The sequence below is a fragment of the Hetaerina americana genome, unplaced genomic scaffold, assembly GCF_022747635.1.
Source record: "Hetaerina americana unplaced genomic scaffold, ioHetAmer1.1.p SCAF_54, whole genome shotgun sequence".
Lineage (NCBI taxonomy): Eukaryota > Metazoa > Arthropoda > Insecta > Odonata > Calopterygidae > Hetaerina > Hetaerina americana.
Window position 1 is genome coordinate 992,689 of NW_027287139.1, and position 19,161 is coordinate 1,011,849.

Below are 19,161 nucleotides of genomic sequence, written 5' to 3' on the forward strand. Positions count from 1 at the left end.
AATATTCTCGCTGGTAGATTTCAAAAATTGAAAATAAGGGAAGCGTTCTCGGGGGAGGTGGGGGTTATGGCGAGAGTTCCATGCAGTATCCTAGGGTACTTAACTTTTCCCTATTTACGAAACGATCTACCGAATATTTAAACGCCAAAGTTCGACTTTTTGTCGACGGCTGAATTATTTAAGGACGGGCAGAGGCACAACACTGTCTAATGAAGTATTAGAAGGCCAGTAAATGTTCATTCCGATATCGAAGACTGAAAATGGCATCGATTGCCTCTCCGACGGGATTATTAAAATAACATGCGTATAAATGGGAGCATGCGCATAAATTTTTTTAATTAAAATCAAGGACACCAGAATACCTACACTCTCTGAGGAAATAGAATCCAAAGTAGCAGTTATATCAAATACAGGGTCCGGCAACATAGCTTTCTTTTTTGAATGTGTTTTGCGTTTAAAAAAAGGAAGTTACAGTATGTTGCCGGACCCTGTATTTCGGCGTTGCTGTGGAGCTCAAGTGAATAGCTTGATGAGGAAGGCATTTGCAAATATTTTAGTGAGCAATAAAAAATTCAAACAGAAGTAGCTTAGCCGAAAAAAAAGCCTCTTAAAGTTCGCGCTATTCTGGAATTATCGCCCATAGTATGGGACCCATATGAGGCAGGGCATATTAAAAATTTGCAAGAAGCGCAACGAAAGGCAGCCAGATACGTTCTCGGTAGGTATAAACACTGAGATTGCGTAACGGACATGTTGGGTATTCTGAAATGGGTAAATTGAGTTTGTAAAATGAAAGAAAAAGGAATAGGTGAGGTGTGATGCATAGAATATTTAAAAAATAAAAACTCTGGATCGAGATGTTGCGATGGCTATCGTACTGGCTTCCCACCCAGAGGTCCCGGGTTCAAATCCCGCCGTGTTGAATATTAATTAGTGAAATCTTGATCCCTACTTGAAGTGCTTTGTGGAGGGCACTTTGAGTGAGTACGCCGTCCGTCGAATGAGACGTTAAGCTGCGGACCCCTTGGCGCCTTTCGACAAGAGTAGGCTAATGCCGACGCCGGGTTTCTCTCCACCCTTCATCCTTTCCTGTCCATCCACAATGGCGCAAATGACCTCAGCTGTCGGTCGCCTCCCCTAAATACTACTACTAAAAATGAAAAATCGTGGAAACGTTTAAGGAAGGAAATAGAAAAACCAAATTGTATGGGTAAAATGAGCACCGAGTTAAAATAAGAACACTAAAAATAAATTTAAAAAGTTTTAGGTTTTAAATAGAAGTATTGTTGATTGGGAATAGAAACCCGGAGATCTTTTCGGGCCTTTCCCGTCAAATTTTATAAGTTTTTAGAATAGGTTTTCAAGGCTGCTATTGGAGTCGGATGATAAACTGTACAATAACTGAAAGTTGCATTGGACTGTACAAACACGTTGAGGACGGCGCGAGAAGTTGGCCGCTCAAATCAAGTTTGATTGGGATGATAACAGTGAGCCAGCTGACACTGTCTTCCTCCGCATGTGTATTTCAATTATAACTCGGAAGCTCTTGCTCCCAGCCACCACCGCTTGCTCCAGCCTCAGAGGAGAGGGGGGGAGGGAGAGAGTAAGGTCGCGCCCGTGATGCTTCTGGCTGGCGCCTGGAGTTAGCGGTCCGCTCCCGGGAGGAGGGGGGGTTTGAGCCCTGCCGCTATATAATACGACGGGCGTAACCGAAGACCGCAAATGCCACCCCCTCCAAGCGATCCGCAACTCAAGACTGCCTCAGTGAGAGGACTCGGGAATTATTGCTTCCGAGATTTAACTCGCGCGCACGTACTCCTGAAGAAAATAGCAGATCATCGAAGCAGGTGCACAAAGAATACGACAGCGTTATTCTTCATTACGATGACGTTTTCCGTGGTGATCGCTGAATCAAAGCTCAACCGACGCGTCTCGACAAGAGAACGAATTTAAATATCGACGAGCAATCGAAAGATTCTTTTCTTTAAAACTGCTATAATGGTAGGATTGGCGGGTTTAATCAATTTCCTTCAAAAATTAATACGTATTTCTATTTGGATTAAGAATTAAAGTCGTATCAGGCCTCGTCTGCCCGAAGTAACATGATCATAGAGAATGTTTATCATGTTGAAATAAATGATTACACATATTTCAACTTCTATATTGAATTTCACATAGGTCAAATAGGACACTCATTGAATAATAAATTTGAGAAAACTAGGCAAAGCAATGCACGCAAGCCATTATGGCATGAGTTACACGGTGAAGATGCGTGTTCCAAGAACATTGCTATTTTATGATTACTCGGGAGCCAGTCAGGATGCATTTTGTTTAATATCCGCGATTTAAACTAGAACTACATTCTTTGGCATTCAAAATCTTTCGAAATTATTGCCTGCGAGAATCTTTTATTCTTTTCCATTCTTTAGAGCCAATGATTTGAGACAAGACGTGGTTGATCGTATTACCGCGAAATCACTGTGATATTCAGATATGCATTGAACTTATCAAGGCAAGCGTCATTATTTTCCTCATACTCTGCCAGTAGTCCCTCTTTTCAGCTGCCTTACTCCGACCCACACGGTTAGTATAAAAAGTATCGGGAAAGGTTTTGGAAAATATATTTATTTGAGACATTGCTACAATTCCTCAAAATTATTCAAAGTACAACCCTTGAGAGCGTCAACACACTTTTGCACTTCTGGTTTTTCCACGACTCGAAGGTTCCCTGGTAGGAGGATTCCCGTAGGTCCTGAAGGGTACGCGTGCAAGCCTCTTTGACGGCTTGACTTAGGGTTCCATGGTGGTGTCCTTTGAGGGAGGATTTCACTTGTATAGGGACTAGGAATACTAATAGTCTGCTGGGGCCAATTCGGGACTGTCTAAAAGGTCTTCCTCAACGCGCAGAAGGTCTTCGCAAGCAGACGCCCGACTTGGCCTTTGGTCGTTCGTCCGTCAAGACCTTCGGGAGGACGAGTTTAGCGCAGATCTTTCTCATCGCCAAATTTTCAGGGATAATCGTGTGCACTGTCATCTTATCAACACCAATACGATCTGTGATCATGCGCGCACATGGACCGACGGTTTGAATTCAGCAATTCCCTCACGTGTCAGTAAGAAATCGTTACCGATATTTTTTACACAAACAATTTCTTAAAGGAAACTTGAATTTTTACGAAAGAAGATAACTTTTAACTGTAAACATTCACATGTGAGTGAGGAGATCCATCGTAGTCGGAGAACCCTCAACAAAAATACATGCCTATAAACTGAAATAAGAGAGAAGAATGGGAAAAGCGTGACTGTTCCTGAGGAAGTGTCGTCCGGAAGGGAGACGAAGAGCGAAATTCAAGCCGACCACTTAGCTTGTACGTGTCATATGCGTGCAAAGAGTAGAAATTGGCAAATACAGCTCCCCTCCCCCGGCCCCGCTGCGTAGTCGACTACTTTGCGCGAAATAATCCCACCAAAAACGTGCCCCCCGCGACACCTTAGCAAACCCCACCATGACCTGCTGCTCGTCAATGAAATCATTGAGCAGCAGTGAGTCGAATGTTTTGTTGAGATATGATGAAATGGGAAACGCCGAAAAATGAGGCCTAGAAGTTGATTCAGCCACAAAATTGGAAATCCCCTGCACTGGGAAGGATTCCTGTTTGAAAGGTTTAACCAAGCGAAACAAGCGAAGGAACAATCAAGCTTTGTCACCGGAGGAATGTGACGCGTACGAGATGTGAAACCTTTGGCATATGGGAAGAGAATGGCGACCAAGGTCATTCATTAACTTGAAAAAGTGATCGAAAATCAACAAATTTGGAAGTCAATATCTCGAGAAATAAACGTCGATGGAGAAGTTCGCTGGAGCATCCGTGGACGAAGGCGCCTCCTCCACGAGTCCCGCGAAAAAATATCGGATCTGCATATATTTTGCAAAAACCTAAAAGGACGAAGGACACACATTTTCTTCGCCACATAATGAAACAGTACGCACAGTCACGAGAATGGAGAATATAGATAAAAGGGAGAAGTTATAAATATAAGAACACTATCTCTATTGCGTATAAATGAATAGCTTAAGGGAAAACTTTTGCCCGTTTATCTTAATTCGGAAGCATGGGTATTTTCTGCTTCATTAAATAAAACATGGAAAAAAAATAACAACTGCAAAACATATATTGAAGCATTGTTCGACTTTACAAGTCTAGTTGTTTGAACGAGGTTACGGCCCCTTCAGTGAGTTGAAGAAAACATGTAGAACAAGGTCGTTCTTCGTGCAATACATTAGGCATTTGATAATACATTCTCTAAATGCTACTCGTTTTGGTTTCTCAGCGAAGGCTCACGTTTCCCAAGTAATACAGATGGCTGAATTATCCCTGCATCTTGAGGAATGATACAGTTGCATTTTACTTTCAGAAATCGAGGCTATTGCGTCATAATTTACCTTTTACATTTAAGGTATAAAAACAGGTTTAACTTTTTTCTCTTTTCCATGCATTTTATAATCACTATGTTCATATGTAATGCATTAAATTATTTTCAATCTGACAATGTATCTTTTTTAGCGTTTTCATGATATATTCTCAATTTTTGTTTCTACTAATAATCTGGAGATTGCTAGAAAGTACCTCGAAGTACGTTTTATCTCTTAGATCTAAGTAGTTGACCATAACATCGGCGAAAAATTTAATGATTACTTATGTTTCAGAATAAATATGATTTATGTGAATCGGAAAAACCTGGAGGCTGTGAAACGCCAGAGACTACTCTTACAAAATGTCAATAAATTACGCTAGTTATTATATTCTTCTCTGCCATTCAAGGGGAAATAGTGAACTCAATTTTCTATTATTCTGGTTATTGTTGTAGTCATCTCATTATTTTGGAGGTCCTTTAAAGTTTAACAATGACAGTCATTTGGATCATAATTTTTTATCATCGTTAGAATATTCCTTACGCAGTGGGTGAGGAATGTCGAAACACCCAACCCTGAACTTCCATCATTCCGTCCCTCCCCAGAAATCTTGCAGATTCTCATCCGAAATTTCGCTTGGCATTTTCTGCGGGTAGTCATTACGAATACCCTTCACTAATAATATCGTCCATTCAGAGGACATGTAAAGATGAATTGCACATATATGTGCATTGCATGCAATTCACACAAGCCATTCAGAATATATTATCCAGGCCAAAAAACGAGCATGTCTAATGTTACCAGAATAGAATTATTCAAAATTAGTCGAAGATAGAGAGAGTTCATCGGTTTGCATAATTACAGTCATGAAGTCAATAACATCAAGAGTAATAAGGAGGTAATATTTCCTCTTTAGCTCGAAATCGTACCTCACGAATCGATCGTAAATTTCTCGCAGACATTTCTCTCGCCACAAAAAACAGTTCAGATAACCTTTCCCACTGTCGTATTTTTTCAAGCCCGAAAATGACTGATTCTCTTGTTCCATAACGACGATAGCTCGCAATTATGTAGCCGGGAGGCTGCCTGGTAACTACCCACTCCGCCTTCAAACAAGAATTATCGGAACGGTTTCCAAATTGGCATTTAATACTTTTTTTGTTCTAAAAGACCTTTAAAGTCTCCGATGAATTCCAGCGAGCGCCCCGCCGTCGGCTCTCGAACGGTCACTTCCGCAGACCCCCCCCCCCCTTTCCAAGGAATTCAAAAACTTCTTGCCATGAACTTGATCTGGTGCCCCCCTGCCGTTGGCCTCTTACACAACTTGCCAAGGTCTCGGCGAGGAAACAACTCATGGAGCTGCCGAGTGAAAGGCTTCTGCTCGCGACGCACGCTCCATCATCTGTTCCGAATATGAACTGCTCACACGGACGCGTTCGCTGTTCACGCGTCTCAAACTTGGAAAATGTCGAATTCAATGAGGATGGCATCTTCGATGAAATTAGGAAGCACATTACATACTATTCTCAATTTCATCAAGCGGAAATCAAACTACACGCTTAGATGGCCAGTAGAAATCGTTTTAAATATTATAACATATTTTAGCGACGAGCGAAAATTTTACGGAAAAAAACAATTTTGAAGTTTACAAACTTGATAAACATTCAAGGAAAAACGCTGTTCGAACGTTAAATCTAAAAATTAAGCTTATCAAATAATAAGCAGCACACATTAAGAGATGAGACTTTTTCAGGACGCTTATCTACGTTAATAGTTTTTTTCCTGATAAAATTGTGAAATTTTCGCCGTCAATTTTTAATTATGCGTAATCTACCCATAGTATGGAATACCTTACCTCCCCTCATTCCGTCCATTTTTTATCCTCACTCCTTTGAACCGGCATTCTCTCTACTATCGAAGTCGCAAATATTTAGCTAAGCTAGTCGCAAACAGCGCTCCTTATTAATGCCTTCACTACTCTCTCCTTTGAATCTTTTTTATATTCCCTGTCCGAAGCAAATCTAAGTCTAACTCAAACTCAAATTTTATTAGCACAATATTAATTAGACCTTTAGTTAAATGAGCACAATTTTTAATACACGCACGTCCTGTTTTGGATTGGCTAAAACCTTGACAGGTTTACGGGGCCCACAAGCTATACACGACAATGCTACAGAGGAATACCATGGAGGGCTAAGCACTGTAACAAAAAGCGTATCTCGATTGTTGAAGTTAGCGGCACTGCCTAGCGGTCACTTGGATCGGTCGAGACTCAAGGGACGCTGCGACAAATTCGTCGTCCTTAGCCCTTCGAGGACCCCTCCGGCCTCTACTTCTACGAGGTAATGAGTTTGAGAGAAGTCACTAGCGAACCGAAGGAGTTTAAACGCCTTCATCGTAGAGAGAATGATGTTTTACGGTACAGACCACAAGATCTATCGATGCCTGATAAGTAGCCCCCAGGTAATATCCAGATTTTATAAATACCTTTCAGCAAGAATAATTCTTTGGCAACTTTTCCATTCTCCTCTAAGTACCTTACATTAATTATCCACATAACCTGATAGCTTAAAAGTACGAATCTCACATTATGTTCGAGGCAGTTTATTATACAGGGTGCGGCAACGGAACTTCCTTTTTTCAAACCCAAAACGCTTTCAAAAAAGGAAGCTATGTTGCCGCACCCAGTATCACTCCCATCTCATCTCGTTCGTTTATATTTGAATGTACTCATCATATTCCTTTAACGCTGGACCATATTCTTGTTTCCCAAGAAAGAAACTTCACTCCAATCAGCCCCGCCCCGCTCCTCCGAAAGTCGCTCGATCGCGAGCGCGCCGAGAGGAGACGCCGAGAATTGGGCCGTTCGCCGAATGTAAACAAATGCACTGCCCTTCGAGGCGATTTGAATGAGGCGCCGGGGAGGCTTCGTTATCGAAATTCTGGCGAAGCTGAGTCAGGGCGGGGTTGGGCCGCAGTGCGGCGGACCGCTGTGCGGGAGCCTCAAGATGTGAGATCGAGTCCAGCCGCCGGATTGGCAACACGCTAGCCAGCGGAAGAAAGAGAAATCGGATATGATTTGGTATGATCTCTGATATCTCTGAGAGATCCGATTTGATTATGTGTCCTCAACACTGCCAACATCCCTGTCCTCAAAATAAAGACCTCTATCTATCTATCCTGTTCCTGCCCTTTCCTCGATTGCCTAATATTTTCCTCTCTATTAGAGTCTTCAACATCCTACTGCCGATCAATACGCCCCTCATCCATTTCTCCAGCCTCCATAGGATTTCTCCCAACAAACCCCTCTCTTCGCCCACCATTCCAAGTACTTCATCATTTGTTTCCTTATCGGTCCATTTCACATTCTCTATTCTTCTCCACACCCCACATTTCAAAAGCCTCCAGTCTACGTCTATCCTCCTGCTTCAATGACCACGTTTCCGCACCGTACATAGGTACGCTCCATATCAACGTTTTTTACGAGTCTTTTCTTAATGTCCTTACTCAACGTTCCTGTCATCAACTCCCTCCTCCTTGTGAAAGCCTCTTTGCCTAGCGCAATTCTTCTCCTTACGTCCCTACTACTTTGGAGAACGTTAGGTAAAAGAGGAAAGGGAAGGAACAGGATAGGGGTGTTGGACGGGATGAAGGGAGGAAGAATGTACTCAGAGCTGGAGAGGGACCTGATGTAGAGTAGGATACTGTATTTTGTTAGGAATCACAACATATTTATTTAGTAGCTGTGTCCATCCAAAAACCTACCTTAACTGGTAGATTACCTAATTATATATATATTCAGACATACATACACACAAATACACATACATGGATAGGAATCTAAGAACAAAGAGGATAAGAACAAATCTAAAAGACGAACGCAGGAATGGTGGGGAAGGTGATGATTGTTTACGCTTTTGATACCACTTCACTGCCAGTCGTCGCATTCGCATTTCCCTGACTCGAGCTTTCAGAGTAACAGAACTCTCCAGGGCGCCCGCGTGAACGAAAGCAGAGAGGGGAGTATTCGTAAAGCGAGGAAGGGAGTGGGGGCGAAAGGGAGAGCAGCGTGCTCCACGCTAACACGAGGACAGTGAAAAGCGAGTTTGGTGGCGCTAAGATCTCGGGAGCGTCGTATGAGTGGGGTTTTGTGCCACCCGGTCTCATTGGGCGACCCGCAAATCAAGTCCCCCCTCCTCCCCTGCCTGCTCCAGTTAGCACGGGCACACCCCATCGCCCCTCCGCCCAAAAGTAGAGTCGCCCACCACGCATCTGCCTCGAGAGGACCCGTCGTCCTTGCCCTGCCCATCCTCTCTCTCTCTCCCATCTTCCTCCCCCCCCTCCCCCGTTTACTTACTCCGACCTCAGACGCTCCACCTATTCGGAGGGAGCAGCCTCACCTATATCCGTCGTCCCCACAGACCTCGTCGAACCTCTCGTCTCAACCGTGTCCTCTTCGTGTTAACTACACTTTTTCCTACCTTTTTTATTTAAATACGAGAGTAGGCTGAAAAGTAATGCTTGTAGAGCGTGAATGGAATGACCTTCTGAAGCGCGCCAGGTGGCACGTGGAAGTAGCATTCCCCCTCAATGCATATGCGTACGTTTGAAGTCGTTGCGTTCAGCCAGTGTATTTCGAGAAGCGGAAGTATTATTATGGCAACCCCTTGTTGGCTCTCGTCCCCTCCGCTGCATATTACTCTATAACTATTGTAATCCCCGCTATCCTTCCATCTCACCTCATACAACCCTTCAAATATCTTTACTTCTCTCTCCATATCTTCCTCTATATTTGCTAATTGCCCTGTCTCCAGCAGCATCCTAATTTCCCGAGTCACTATTCCAACTTGTTTGGTCCTCTTCCTTGCCTTCATTTTCCTACCGCCGTCGATTCCACTTTGCAATAAACGTTACGGAAAGAATGGAGGGGAATATTTAAGAGAGTTTAAGGGAAGATAATTTGGACTGCAAAAATGTAGTCATAATGCAGATGAAAATTTGAAAAAATATCGGAGCATGCTCCTTGTACAGGGTATAAGGAAGTGATCAAACCTATTGCAATTAGAAGTTGAGTAAAATTAAAGAAACACCTTGAATACCCTCACTCTTCGTGGGCCTTTAATACGTGAATCTAGAATTTCTCAAACAAAATTTAGGACAAGAAAAAGGGCGGTTTGCCAAAACACGGACAAGGGTTGATCCGTCTTCTGGATGACATAACTTTTCTTGCTGAGTAGAATGATGAATTGACAATGACATGTTTTTAATTGGACAAGTAAGTGAAAAATTGCGACGGTTAATTGAACAAGATCATAACTTTTAGCCAAGCCTGACACAATGATTTCAAATCAAACTAGTGCACAATCTTATACTAGAAAGATTTTGCTATTCAGATGGCGGAATCGAAACTAGCAAAGCAAGAAGAAAGGGAGGGAGAGCAATTATAAACGGGCAGTCAAAAGTTTGCATAAAGATCGACAGCTAGCAACTGAACGATCAAAGGACACTAGCCTCTCCGTAAGAAATCGAAACAAAGTAAATAATACAGAAAATCGTGGGAGAAATTTACTTTTCAACGCCTACGGCACGCGGCCGGTATCGAATGCAGAGAATATGTATATAAATGATAAAAATGTTGAATCACTTAATAAAAATAAAATAAACAGACGGTACATCAAATGAGTAATCCCCTCGAAAGTAAAAAGTATTAGGAAAGCACTTGGAGGTTGGGCGCACCTTCTGAGGCGCAAGCATAACTAACAAAAGCCAGTAGCGTAACTGATTCTCCTCTCCACTGCTAGAGGGCCATGGAAGAATGCGCAATGCGGATTGCCAAAAGCAAATGATCGCAGAAGTCAACGCAGACCACTCGAAAGCAATGAAGAGACTGGCAGGGGAATCTCGGAGAACTACTGACGGCGAGCCGATCCAGGGATCGGGATCCCTTCCGAGGAGCTATTATTTCGTGGATCCGTCCGGTCCAACCAATGGAAAAGGAGTGCCCCAAGGTCTCCAGGGACGGATCCCAACGGACACTCGACCCTCCTTCTCCGAGTCACCCCGGGAATGTGTCCTACCCCGCCGGGCGACCACCGACGTCTTTCTATCCGCCGCCCCGGAAAAGCTGCTCCCTGGCCTGGGAAGAGGACCGACGACACCAGCCGGGTGCCAACGAGCTGCCAGAATTCGAATGTCGGGAACGATGAAGAGAAGCAGTAATAATACTTAAAGAGGACACACATTAGGGAGGAGTGGAGGCGACAAGGGCGTTTGGTGGGAAGTGCCCACGGGGGGAGTGGGGGGAGCGGGGTGTGAGTGGCTGGTGACGCAGGTATATCGCGGAGGTCGCCACGTGCGCCATGTAGGTGGGGCCACCCTCCCTCCTACCCTCCTCTCGGAGACATATTCTGCGCTCGCGAAGACCACACACTATAAATGAGTTTCGGGACATCTTGGAGACTGGACCAAGTCGTCCTCGACTCCGCACTTAACTAAACGCCATAAATAAATCGGGCGCCGGGAAACGCCAGGAAGTGAGGAGATAGGAGGCGGGAGGCGGACTCCGAACCCAGAATAATCTAAACGGCCAAGGCGACGAAACACATATTCAAATTCATGCTTTGAATATTCACTTGGGCCATTGAAACATTATCGATTAAAGTGAGACTCTCGTTAAAGGTACTATAATAGGGAAAGTTCAAAAGATGCGATGAATCTACCTTAGTTTCTTCTAAATAATCTTCACGCATGCTGCTCTATTATTCCCCCAAACAGTGGCTGCGATTCTATTGAGTCAAATTGAAATACGTATGATGAATCACCTAGAAATTCAATGTTTCGATCAAAAAAGGCAATTAATTCCTCCCTCCACAGCAATCGACGACCTAAAATCGGCCTGCTTATTCCTAACATCTGCTTCTGCAGTGTGACATTAGTGATGATAAATTTATTTTATCTCCACAATTATATATTGCATCTAAATATGAACGACATTGCTAATTTTGTCTTCCCAATCTCCATTTAATCGCCATGCCTCCCACATTACAGTCGTCTGCAGGTTTTCCATAGGAATCCAGATGCTGGGATTAGCAACCGCGACTATAATTTAACCTTTTAATTGTTTCCAGAAATTGTTAAAACTGGAAAAATGTTTTTTAACTGAGACAGCGACCATTTTAGCGGTTTTATAAGGCTATTACTGACATGCGATACGTTTTCAAGGAGTGTAACAGGGGGATTACAAAAAGTCCTAGGGCACCACGCTATTCAAATCGCCATGGGAATGAAAGAAGAAAATAAATAACCATTTTCGGGAGCTTCGTTGAATAGGATCAGCTTGGTAAGACTAGGTAACGTGACCTACAGGAAGCATGCGGATACTGATCGTCATCTCAATGCACCGACACCCCAGATATACAAGTACAGCCTCCCTATCGACGACATTGATTCATCGTCCTCTGGGGCGCATGTACCCCGCCTCTCTGCCGATTCCATAGTAGCCGGGAAGACACATGGAGTGGCCTAAGAAGACAAAGCTATGGAGTGACATGACCTTGGAATGGACCGTAATGCCAGAAAGACAACAACGCCTCGAGCATTAGAGAGATCGAGCAGAAGAATGTTGAGAGTCGAAAGCTTGCGTTACCGTCTCGATTACCGTGGCAACCATGGAAAAGATCGCCCAATTCCTAAAGATCCATAACGCCGCCACGAAATTCGACGTTTCGGCGGGCAGCACTCTACTCGGGTTCACGGGCAGAATTCAACAGCGGCTCCCCTACGAAGGAACCGCTGAATTCAAGTGCCATGCTCTCGTGGGCAATCCTGCTTTGGCATTTATACATTCTGCAATGAATTTTGGCGTGGAAGGACAGGCATCATTGGCACTGAGCCATCGCCAAACAATCCAGCCTATCCACCGATAGATACCCTTGGGGAGATCCTGAGCATGCCGTAACATTCATATAGGCAAAAGTCAACGCATGAAGGAGAACCAGTATTATCCCAGGCAGATTAGAGAATCCATAGATTACAGCTACAGTTCGTAAAACGACTATTAACTGTGTCAAAGATGGCAGATACCCGTTGAGTAATGCGTAGAAAAAGGGTTTTCATGGAAGCCGACCGATCGGAGAGCAACATCAAAAAGACCACGATCATGTTCATACAGGCGAAGGAAATTCACCCCTTTGGCTTGAAGGCGGTAGCAGGATTGCTGGTGAAAGTTTTCTATCCAAGCCAACGAATTCAGAAATATGCAGACATCGATCCTTGGTTACTTTTCATGCCTTGGAATGGAATGACCTCCGAAGTTTTATTTGTAACAAATGTGATTTATTTACTTCGCCCCGTCCAAATTCACCAGTCTTAAATTGTGCCTCAAAGACGTTAGAAACTTTGCAAAAAGTGAATGTTACCGAAAGGATTGGAATTTTTAGGATGTACTTGTGAGGTGAAAAACTGATAAAAATAATCTCGTATAATATGATAGAAGCTCTAGCATGATAAAAATAAGCTCATGTATCTATTTACAACTGCGGCATGCCCCGTACTTTAAGTTCAGAGCGAGAAGACGGTGGAATTTTATCCTTTGCATTTTCAAACTTCCCCTGCCTCACTCCAGGCGGCCGGAATTCCACAATAATGGGCGCTGGAAACGTTTGATAGCGAGACACTCCAAATTAAGGAAAGTCCCACAGTCTTACGATCCAAATAAAAGCCAACAATTATTTATTTTATATCTTAAATTACTGCGACATTACGTCAGATCTCTTGCACTTCGGAAACAGGCGGAATAACCCTTTCCGATGGCCTTGAAATATTTAAGTGCGCAAAATATGCAAAAAGTAAGACTCCCTTTCATAGTGCTCTCCCCACCCACTCTCCGCCATATCACCCGAAAATACCTCTATATCCCCTACTCCCATCAACTCTGCCTCAAAGCTACACATTTATGGCTGGACTCACTTCAAGTTCCATTAGTTCCCTTTCCTTACGCCTCCCCCAGCGTCTATATCAGCTCTATGTCTGAAAATACGGCCCGTAATGTTATATGACAATTTTAAACCTAAATGTGGCACAGAGCGTCTAAACCTTTACTATAAACCTAAATCAATTTTAATATTGATAAGGAGCATTAGGAAATTCAAAGTTGATATTAGTTCACGAGGGTTATTTGTTAACTTCTCGGAATAGAATGTAAATAAATAACTTTCCTCGGCGAAACCTTTTTTTTATTTTTCAATGTGATCTCCCTGTACACTAATGTATTTGGTCCAGCGAGTTTCAGTATCCTCATCCTATTTTGAAAATTACATCCCTCCAGGCCTGAAAAATTCCCGTCTATTTCGGCTGTTTTTTATTTGTTTGAAGAGAATCTCCGTCCGCCGAGGAAAATGTTGTGCATGGGGAAGATGTGGAAATCTCATGGAGCCATGTCGGGCAAATAAGGGGGGTGTGGCAACGATTCGTACGTTAATGACGTATTTATGCCATGGCAACTAAATTTGAACGTGGGCGTGCATTGCCTTAATTAAAGACTTTCTTACTTGCCAAACCTGGCCTTTTGTGGTGATTCGTGTTGCTAGCGTAATATTTTCCAGCGATTGTTTGACTAGTGAAAAGATAATCTATCAGCAGAATTCCTTCCGCAAAATCCAGAAAATTGAAGCCATCACCTTTCCGCTCGACCGTTTTGCCTTTGCTTATGGTGGCGACAAATCAGCATGTCTCCACTGCTTTGACCACTGTTTTGTCTCTGGGGTATAGTAGTGGACCAAATTTTCATTTGTGGTCACAAACCCGCGGAGGAAATCTCGTTGGTTAATCTTAAAACGGGTCAAACATTGTTCGGAAATTCCCATTCTGATGCGTTAGTAATCCTGCGTCAGGAGTCTCAGCACCCATCTGGCAGACCATTTCCCAGCTTCCGCACCACAGATCTCTACCCAAAACAATGGCACGCCACATGTTTCCTCATAAAGGACTACCTATTACTACGCGTGAAACTCGTTGCGATAGCGCTGATACCTGGTGGTGATTCCGAGAACCTTGCAAACTACCCTCGTGCTGTACAATTTTAAATGGAGAAAAAATTTTTATCCGCTTTCCGTATTTTTAAGATATATAATCAACATATTTCCTGCCTTTGTGCTATTATTATTATAGTTTTTACTCAACAAAGTTGAGAATCGTTGGAAATATCCTCTGATGCTATGAAAACAAATGAAAATAATCTCCACCACAACTATAAGCATGATATAATTTCAATAAAATAATTTGACTTAACTTATTACTTTATCTTTAAGATTGATTTCAAGTACAATGATAAGATTCGTAGAAACAATAAGTACCTATGGACCGGAAGGGCATAAATGCTCATCAAAAAGGGTAGGCAAGCAAGAGATCATCAATCGAACGAGATAAAGCAATCACTTCCGCTTGATCTTGATTTCCGCTGCCGTAGATGCTGAGCAGGTTTAAGCATTCATTGTCGGAATGTGTCAAAAAAAAGATGAAATAAAGCCATGTTTGCTATTACACAACCATTGGGAGCCGGAAAGAAAGCAAGAAATAGAGAATTTTTGACATTTAAATTGAATGGAAGATGGAAATGGTTAAATGTGAATCGTCGCATAATTATGAGCGAATATTTAATAATCCACGAAACGAGTAATAATGCATCAATTGATCATTGAATTGGATCTGATTTCATCGAAAACAGAAGTTGGAAGCACATGTCTGCAGCAAATGCGTCATTTTCATCGCCTATGGGAAAGAGACCGAAAGAGTCAAAAACGAGCATGTTGTGACATAGTATTAGAACAAAAAATTATGGAAAAGTTTGCTCAGCCTATTGCTTAAGTTTAAACTCAAGTTTAGGTGATGTCACAGCAACAAAAAATGGCAAAATGTTAAAAACCAGACTAACAGGACCCAAAAACCAAGCTATTGTAAGGATACAGGAGGAAGCGACTTAACGAATGGGAAAGAAAATGGAAGAGTCTTAGATAAGATAGGCAAACACGTTGTGGTTTAAATAGATAAGGAATGAAAGTGGTGGCAAAAATGATGATAAAAAAGGGGAAAGAAGCGAAAAAGAAACTGGCTTCATTGAAAGGCTGAAGAAAGCCTCAGGAGGGGGAGAGAGATGAAACATTTGCAGGAAAAATAAGAGTAAGATGTAATGAAATTCGAAACAGAAACGAGGAAATTTAAGAGTGGAATAATAATTGGAGCTGCGTAAAAGCGAATTCTCAGAATAATTTGCCCTCGAAGAATATATCAAATGAATTTCATGCCTGTGGGGGGAATCCGATCGATTCCAAGAACTAATTTTCGTCTCAGTAAAGTTAATCATTAATTCAAGGGAGTCGAACCACCAAAGCTAGGTTTTGGGCGTTCCTTGAAGACTATTTTATTCTGTGCATCATGAAAACTCTTCTTTTCTGCGCTTCTTTCTTTGTTCCTTTGTAACTTCTGCCTGCCTTCATGCGGTCTACAAAGTATAATCTTCTACTTCCGCGACCCGCCCACCCAACACCGTCCCTTCTGTGATACCCTTTAGCACCCCACCACCTATCCCTACTTCCTCCTTCCATTTTCTCAGCCTCCTTTGGATTTCCCCAGTGACTCCCTCTCTTCGCATGCCCCATTTGAAATTGCTATGCATCACGCGTTCCTCTCATATTTCTAAACCCGAACTAATCGTCACCTAGGTTATTGTTTGCACTATTTTGTAACCTTCTGTTCACGAGGGCTGTCCAGAAGCAACTTCCGTTGTGCTATAAAAAAGTACACTGGAATAGAAACAGAATATTTATTATATTCACCTCAAATCCACATAGCTCTACTATTTTATACATATTTGCCCAACATATTTCAACATTTGTCACATCTCTGAACCAGTTTTCAAATTCCTTCAGCATGCAATTCTGCCGCCTGAGACCGCAGCCAACCGATGACGGTATCTTGAAGTACCTCGTCGAGACGGGCACAAAACATACGTATAGTGGTCCAACTTTTCAGGCGTGTTTCCAAACAACTAAGTCGAGGAAATCTGTGGAAAGCTCTCCAAAGAACTCAGATATCGTAAAACGCCGGTTTTCACGAACTTTTCTATAAATGTTCAGGTGCAGTTCATTTTCCACCACAGACAGGCGGCCACTGCTGTTATTATCATGGGCATTTAATTTCACTCTTAAACAAAGGACAACGCTGATGCACAACTTTTGTCACTCATTACATTTGGCCCGTACGGAGCACGAATTCCCCAAAGATGAATGTCAGCAGCTTTGAAGTTTTCTTCTAATCAGAGAAAAACCTAATCACTGAACGGAATTCGTATTTGGCGGGAATTAATTTTATTGTTCATTTTGACTCGCAATTGTAAAAAAATAAGCGGCGCCAGCTTCTACTCACTGCAGCCCGAGGCGTACTGACCTACTGCGTGCGCCAATGCAGCGACCATTCGGCTTCGGTCAGGGCTCCACTACTTCTCACGCTGCACGAAGACGAAGGTCACTTCCTGGACAGCCCTTGTATTAATCTTAGCACTACCTATTAGGCATCTGAAATAAAATTTGTCGTTCTATAGTCCTCACGTAGTACAACTGGTCTACTCTCTGGGTAGAAATCAAATAGTTGTAAGAAAATCGGAAAGCCAAATTCCTCTCTCATAAATAATGCGTGCAAGTCAAATACGAGTTATTTTTCCCTTCCACCGTTCCTTAATCCGTTCACCATTCTGAGAGTATTCTCAGTCCTTACTTCCCTGCTCGACTTCATCTCACTTAGCACTTTTTCTGTTTCGCTATCCAGAATATATTGGAAGACATTTTTATTCATGCATTTAGTGATAATAGGTTCCGGTCCATTTAAATAACTTGAAAGAGGCTTTTTTCCTATTGGGTCATTTTGTTAATTTTCTGTACAGAAGAGGAGACTCCAGGGAGAGGAGACTCCACCAACCTTTCATTCATAATTTTCATTTTAATCATTAGCGACCAAGTCAACGCTGCTCCGCTGCGATTCGCACTTAACCGCGATCCTAAGATGCGTTGTATTTCCGGAGGTCGTGCGGTTTACCATGCAGTGTTACGACACGCGGAGCGGGAGTCTGCGTGGAAGGAGCACTCAGGCGCGTGAAAGCCAGATATATAAAGCCAGAGTGAGGGGTTCATTTTCAACCCCTGGGACTCCTCGCGGGGGAGGGATCGCCAGCCAGCCTCGACCGAAGCGAAACACAGTCTCCCGCTGCTCACCCGGCGTGAGAGCGCTCCCCTCGAAGGTTTTATCGCTTATAACCAGCACCAACACCGCACCGAAGCCCAAGCACCCCATTTTTCGCTATACCAATGTTTGCTGGTGAATTTGAATGCTTGGCAGATACAGCATGCCTTTGGCAAAAACCATAAAATATGTATGCATTCATTACGTTCATTTCAATTGTATGTTTCTTCATTAAGATCATTAAAATTATATTATGCAAGTGAATTTCTGCTGATAGGACATGAAATTAGTAGAAATAAACTCTCCTTCTCCTCCTGAAAATCCGTTCTAATGAACTGTTTGCCAAAAATAGTTTATTAAAACTCAATCCCGGATATGTTATAATTTAATTTAATTTCCGAAACAGCCAAAACTGGTTTTCAATAAGCAAGATTAATCATCCGGCCTCACAAAGGCCTCGCAAGGACACCTCAGTGATGAGCAAGTCTCGTGCACAACAAGATCGGCTCTCGAGCACCCTAATGACCACGCCATATCACTTGTTCATCATTTTTTATTTTGTTCTCTTCATTAATATTCCTTAGAGGGATACATGTTTGTGATTTGACAAAAAACTCAATATGATTATTGAAAACTATTGAGCAGACAATAAATAGCGAAACATATTCCTCAATCGTTCGAACCATTTCCATCATTTCTTCGGTTCTTATGAGAAATCTTTATAAAGCCTTAGATCTTTCTGTTCCAAAGCAGATCTTTGAATTAAGTACCTTTTTCGAAGTTGGATGAAAACTGCGAGTAGCCAGACGGTAGAACCAGTCTTACAAGAAGACCAAAAACATGTTTTAAGCGCAGACGCGTCCCAGACCACAAAACCGCACCCAAAGAAACGACCAAGCCCACTCCGGTAGATGAGAGTCGCGGTTGACGAAGCCCTGGGCACCGCCGCAAAAAAAATTCAGGGAAGGTTAGTCCACATTGCTGGTCCAATACTTGGCACGGGATGACTCGCGCAATTGACGCCATATTATTCAAATGACAAGAAGTCCTTGGTGAAATGGGTCCGGCCGCGAATGCCGAGCCGCTCGCGAATTCTCTGCGGCGACGGTCGATCGACACCCAATCTCCCGCCCGCCTCTAGGTCCGCGTCGCTCGCTTTCGTGTTCACTTCATTAGGGGTTGGTTACACCTCTGGTTCAGGTACGCTCGATTGACTATTCTAAATGCAACAAGCATTACTGACCAAACTTTCACCCAGTGAGTAGTAAAAATGTACTTCGGATTAAATTTCAAATGGTTTGTGTTAGATTTTTTGCCAGAAAAAATCCTAATCACAGATCGCACTTCACAACTCGCGGCATTACAGCCCACATTTCAACAGTTCGCATTGTGAGCAAAGTACGAGATGAACCGCGGTCTGCACACAATCTACCACAGCAGAATTCGTACTGAGTGTAGGGACGTTTAAATACCAAGATGGTGGTTCTAGCCCAACCACCGCCACGCTAGGCCGAAAC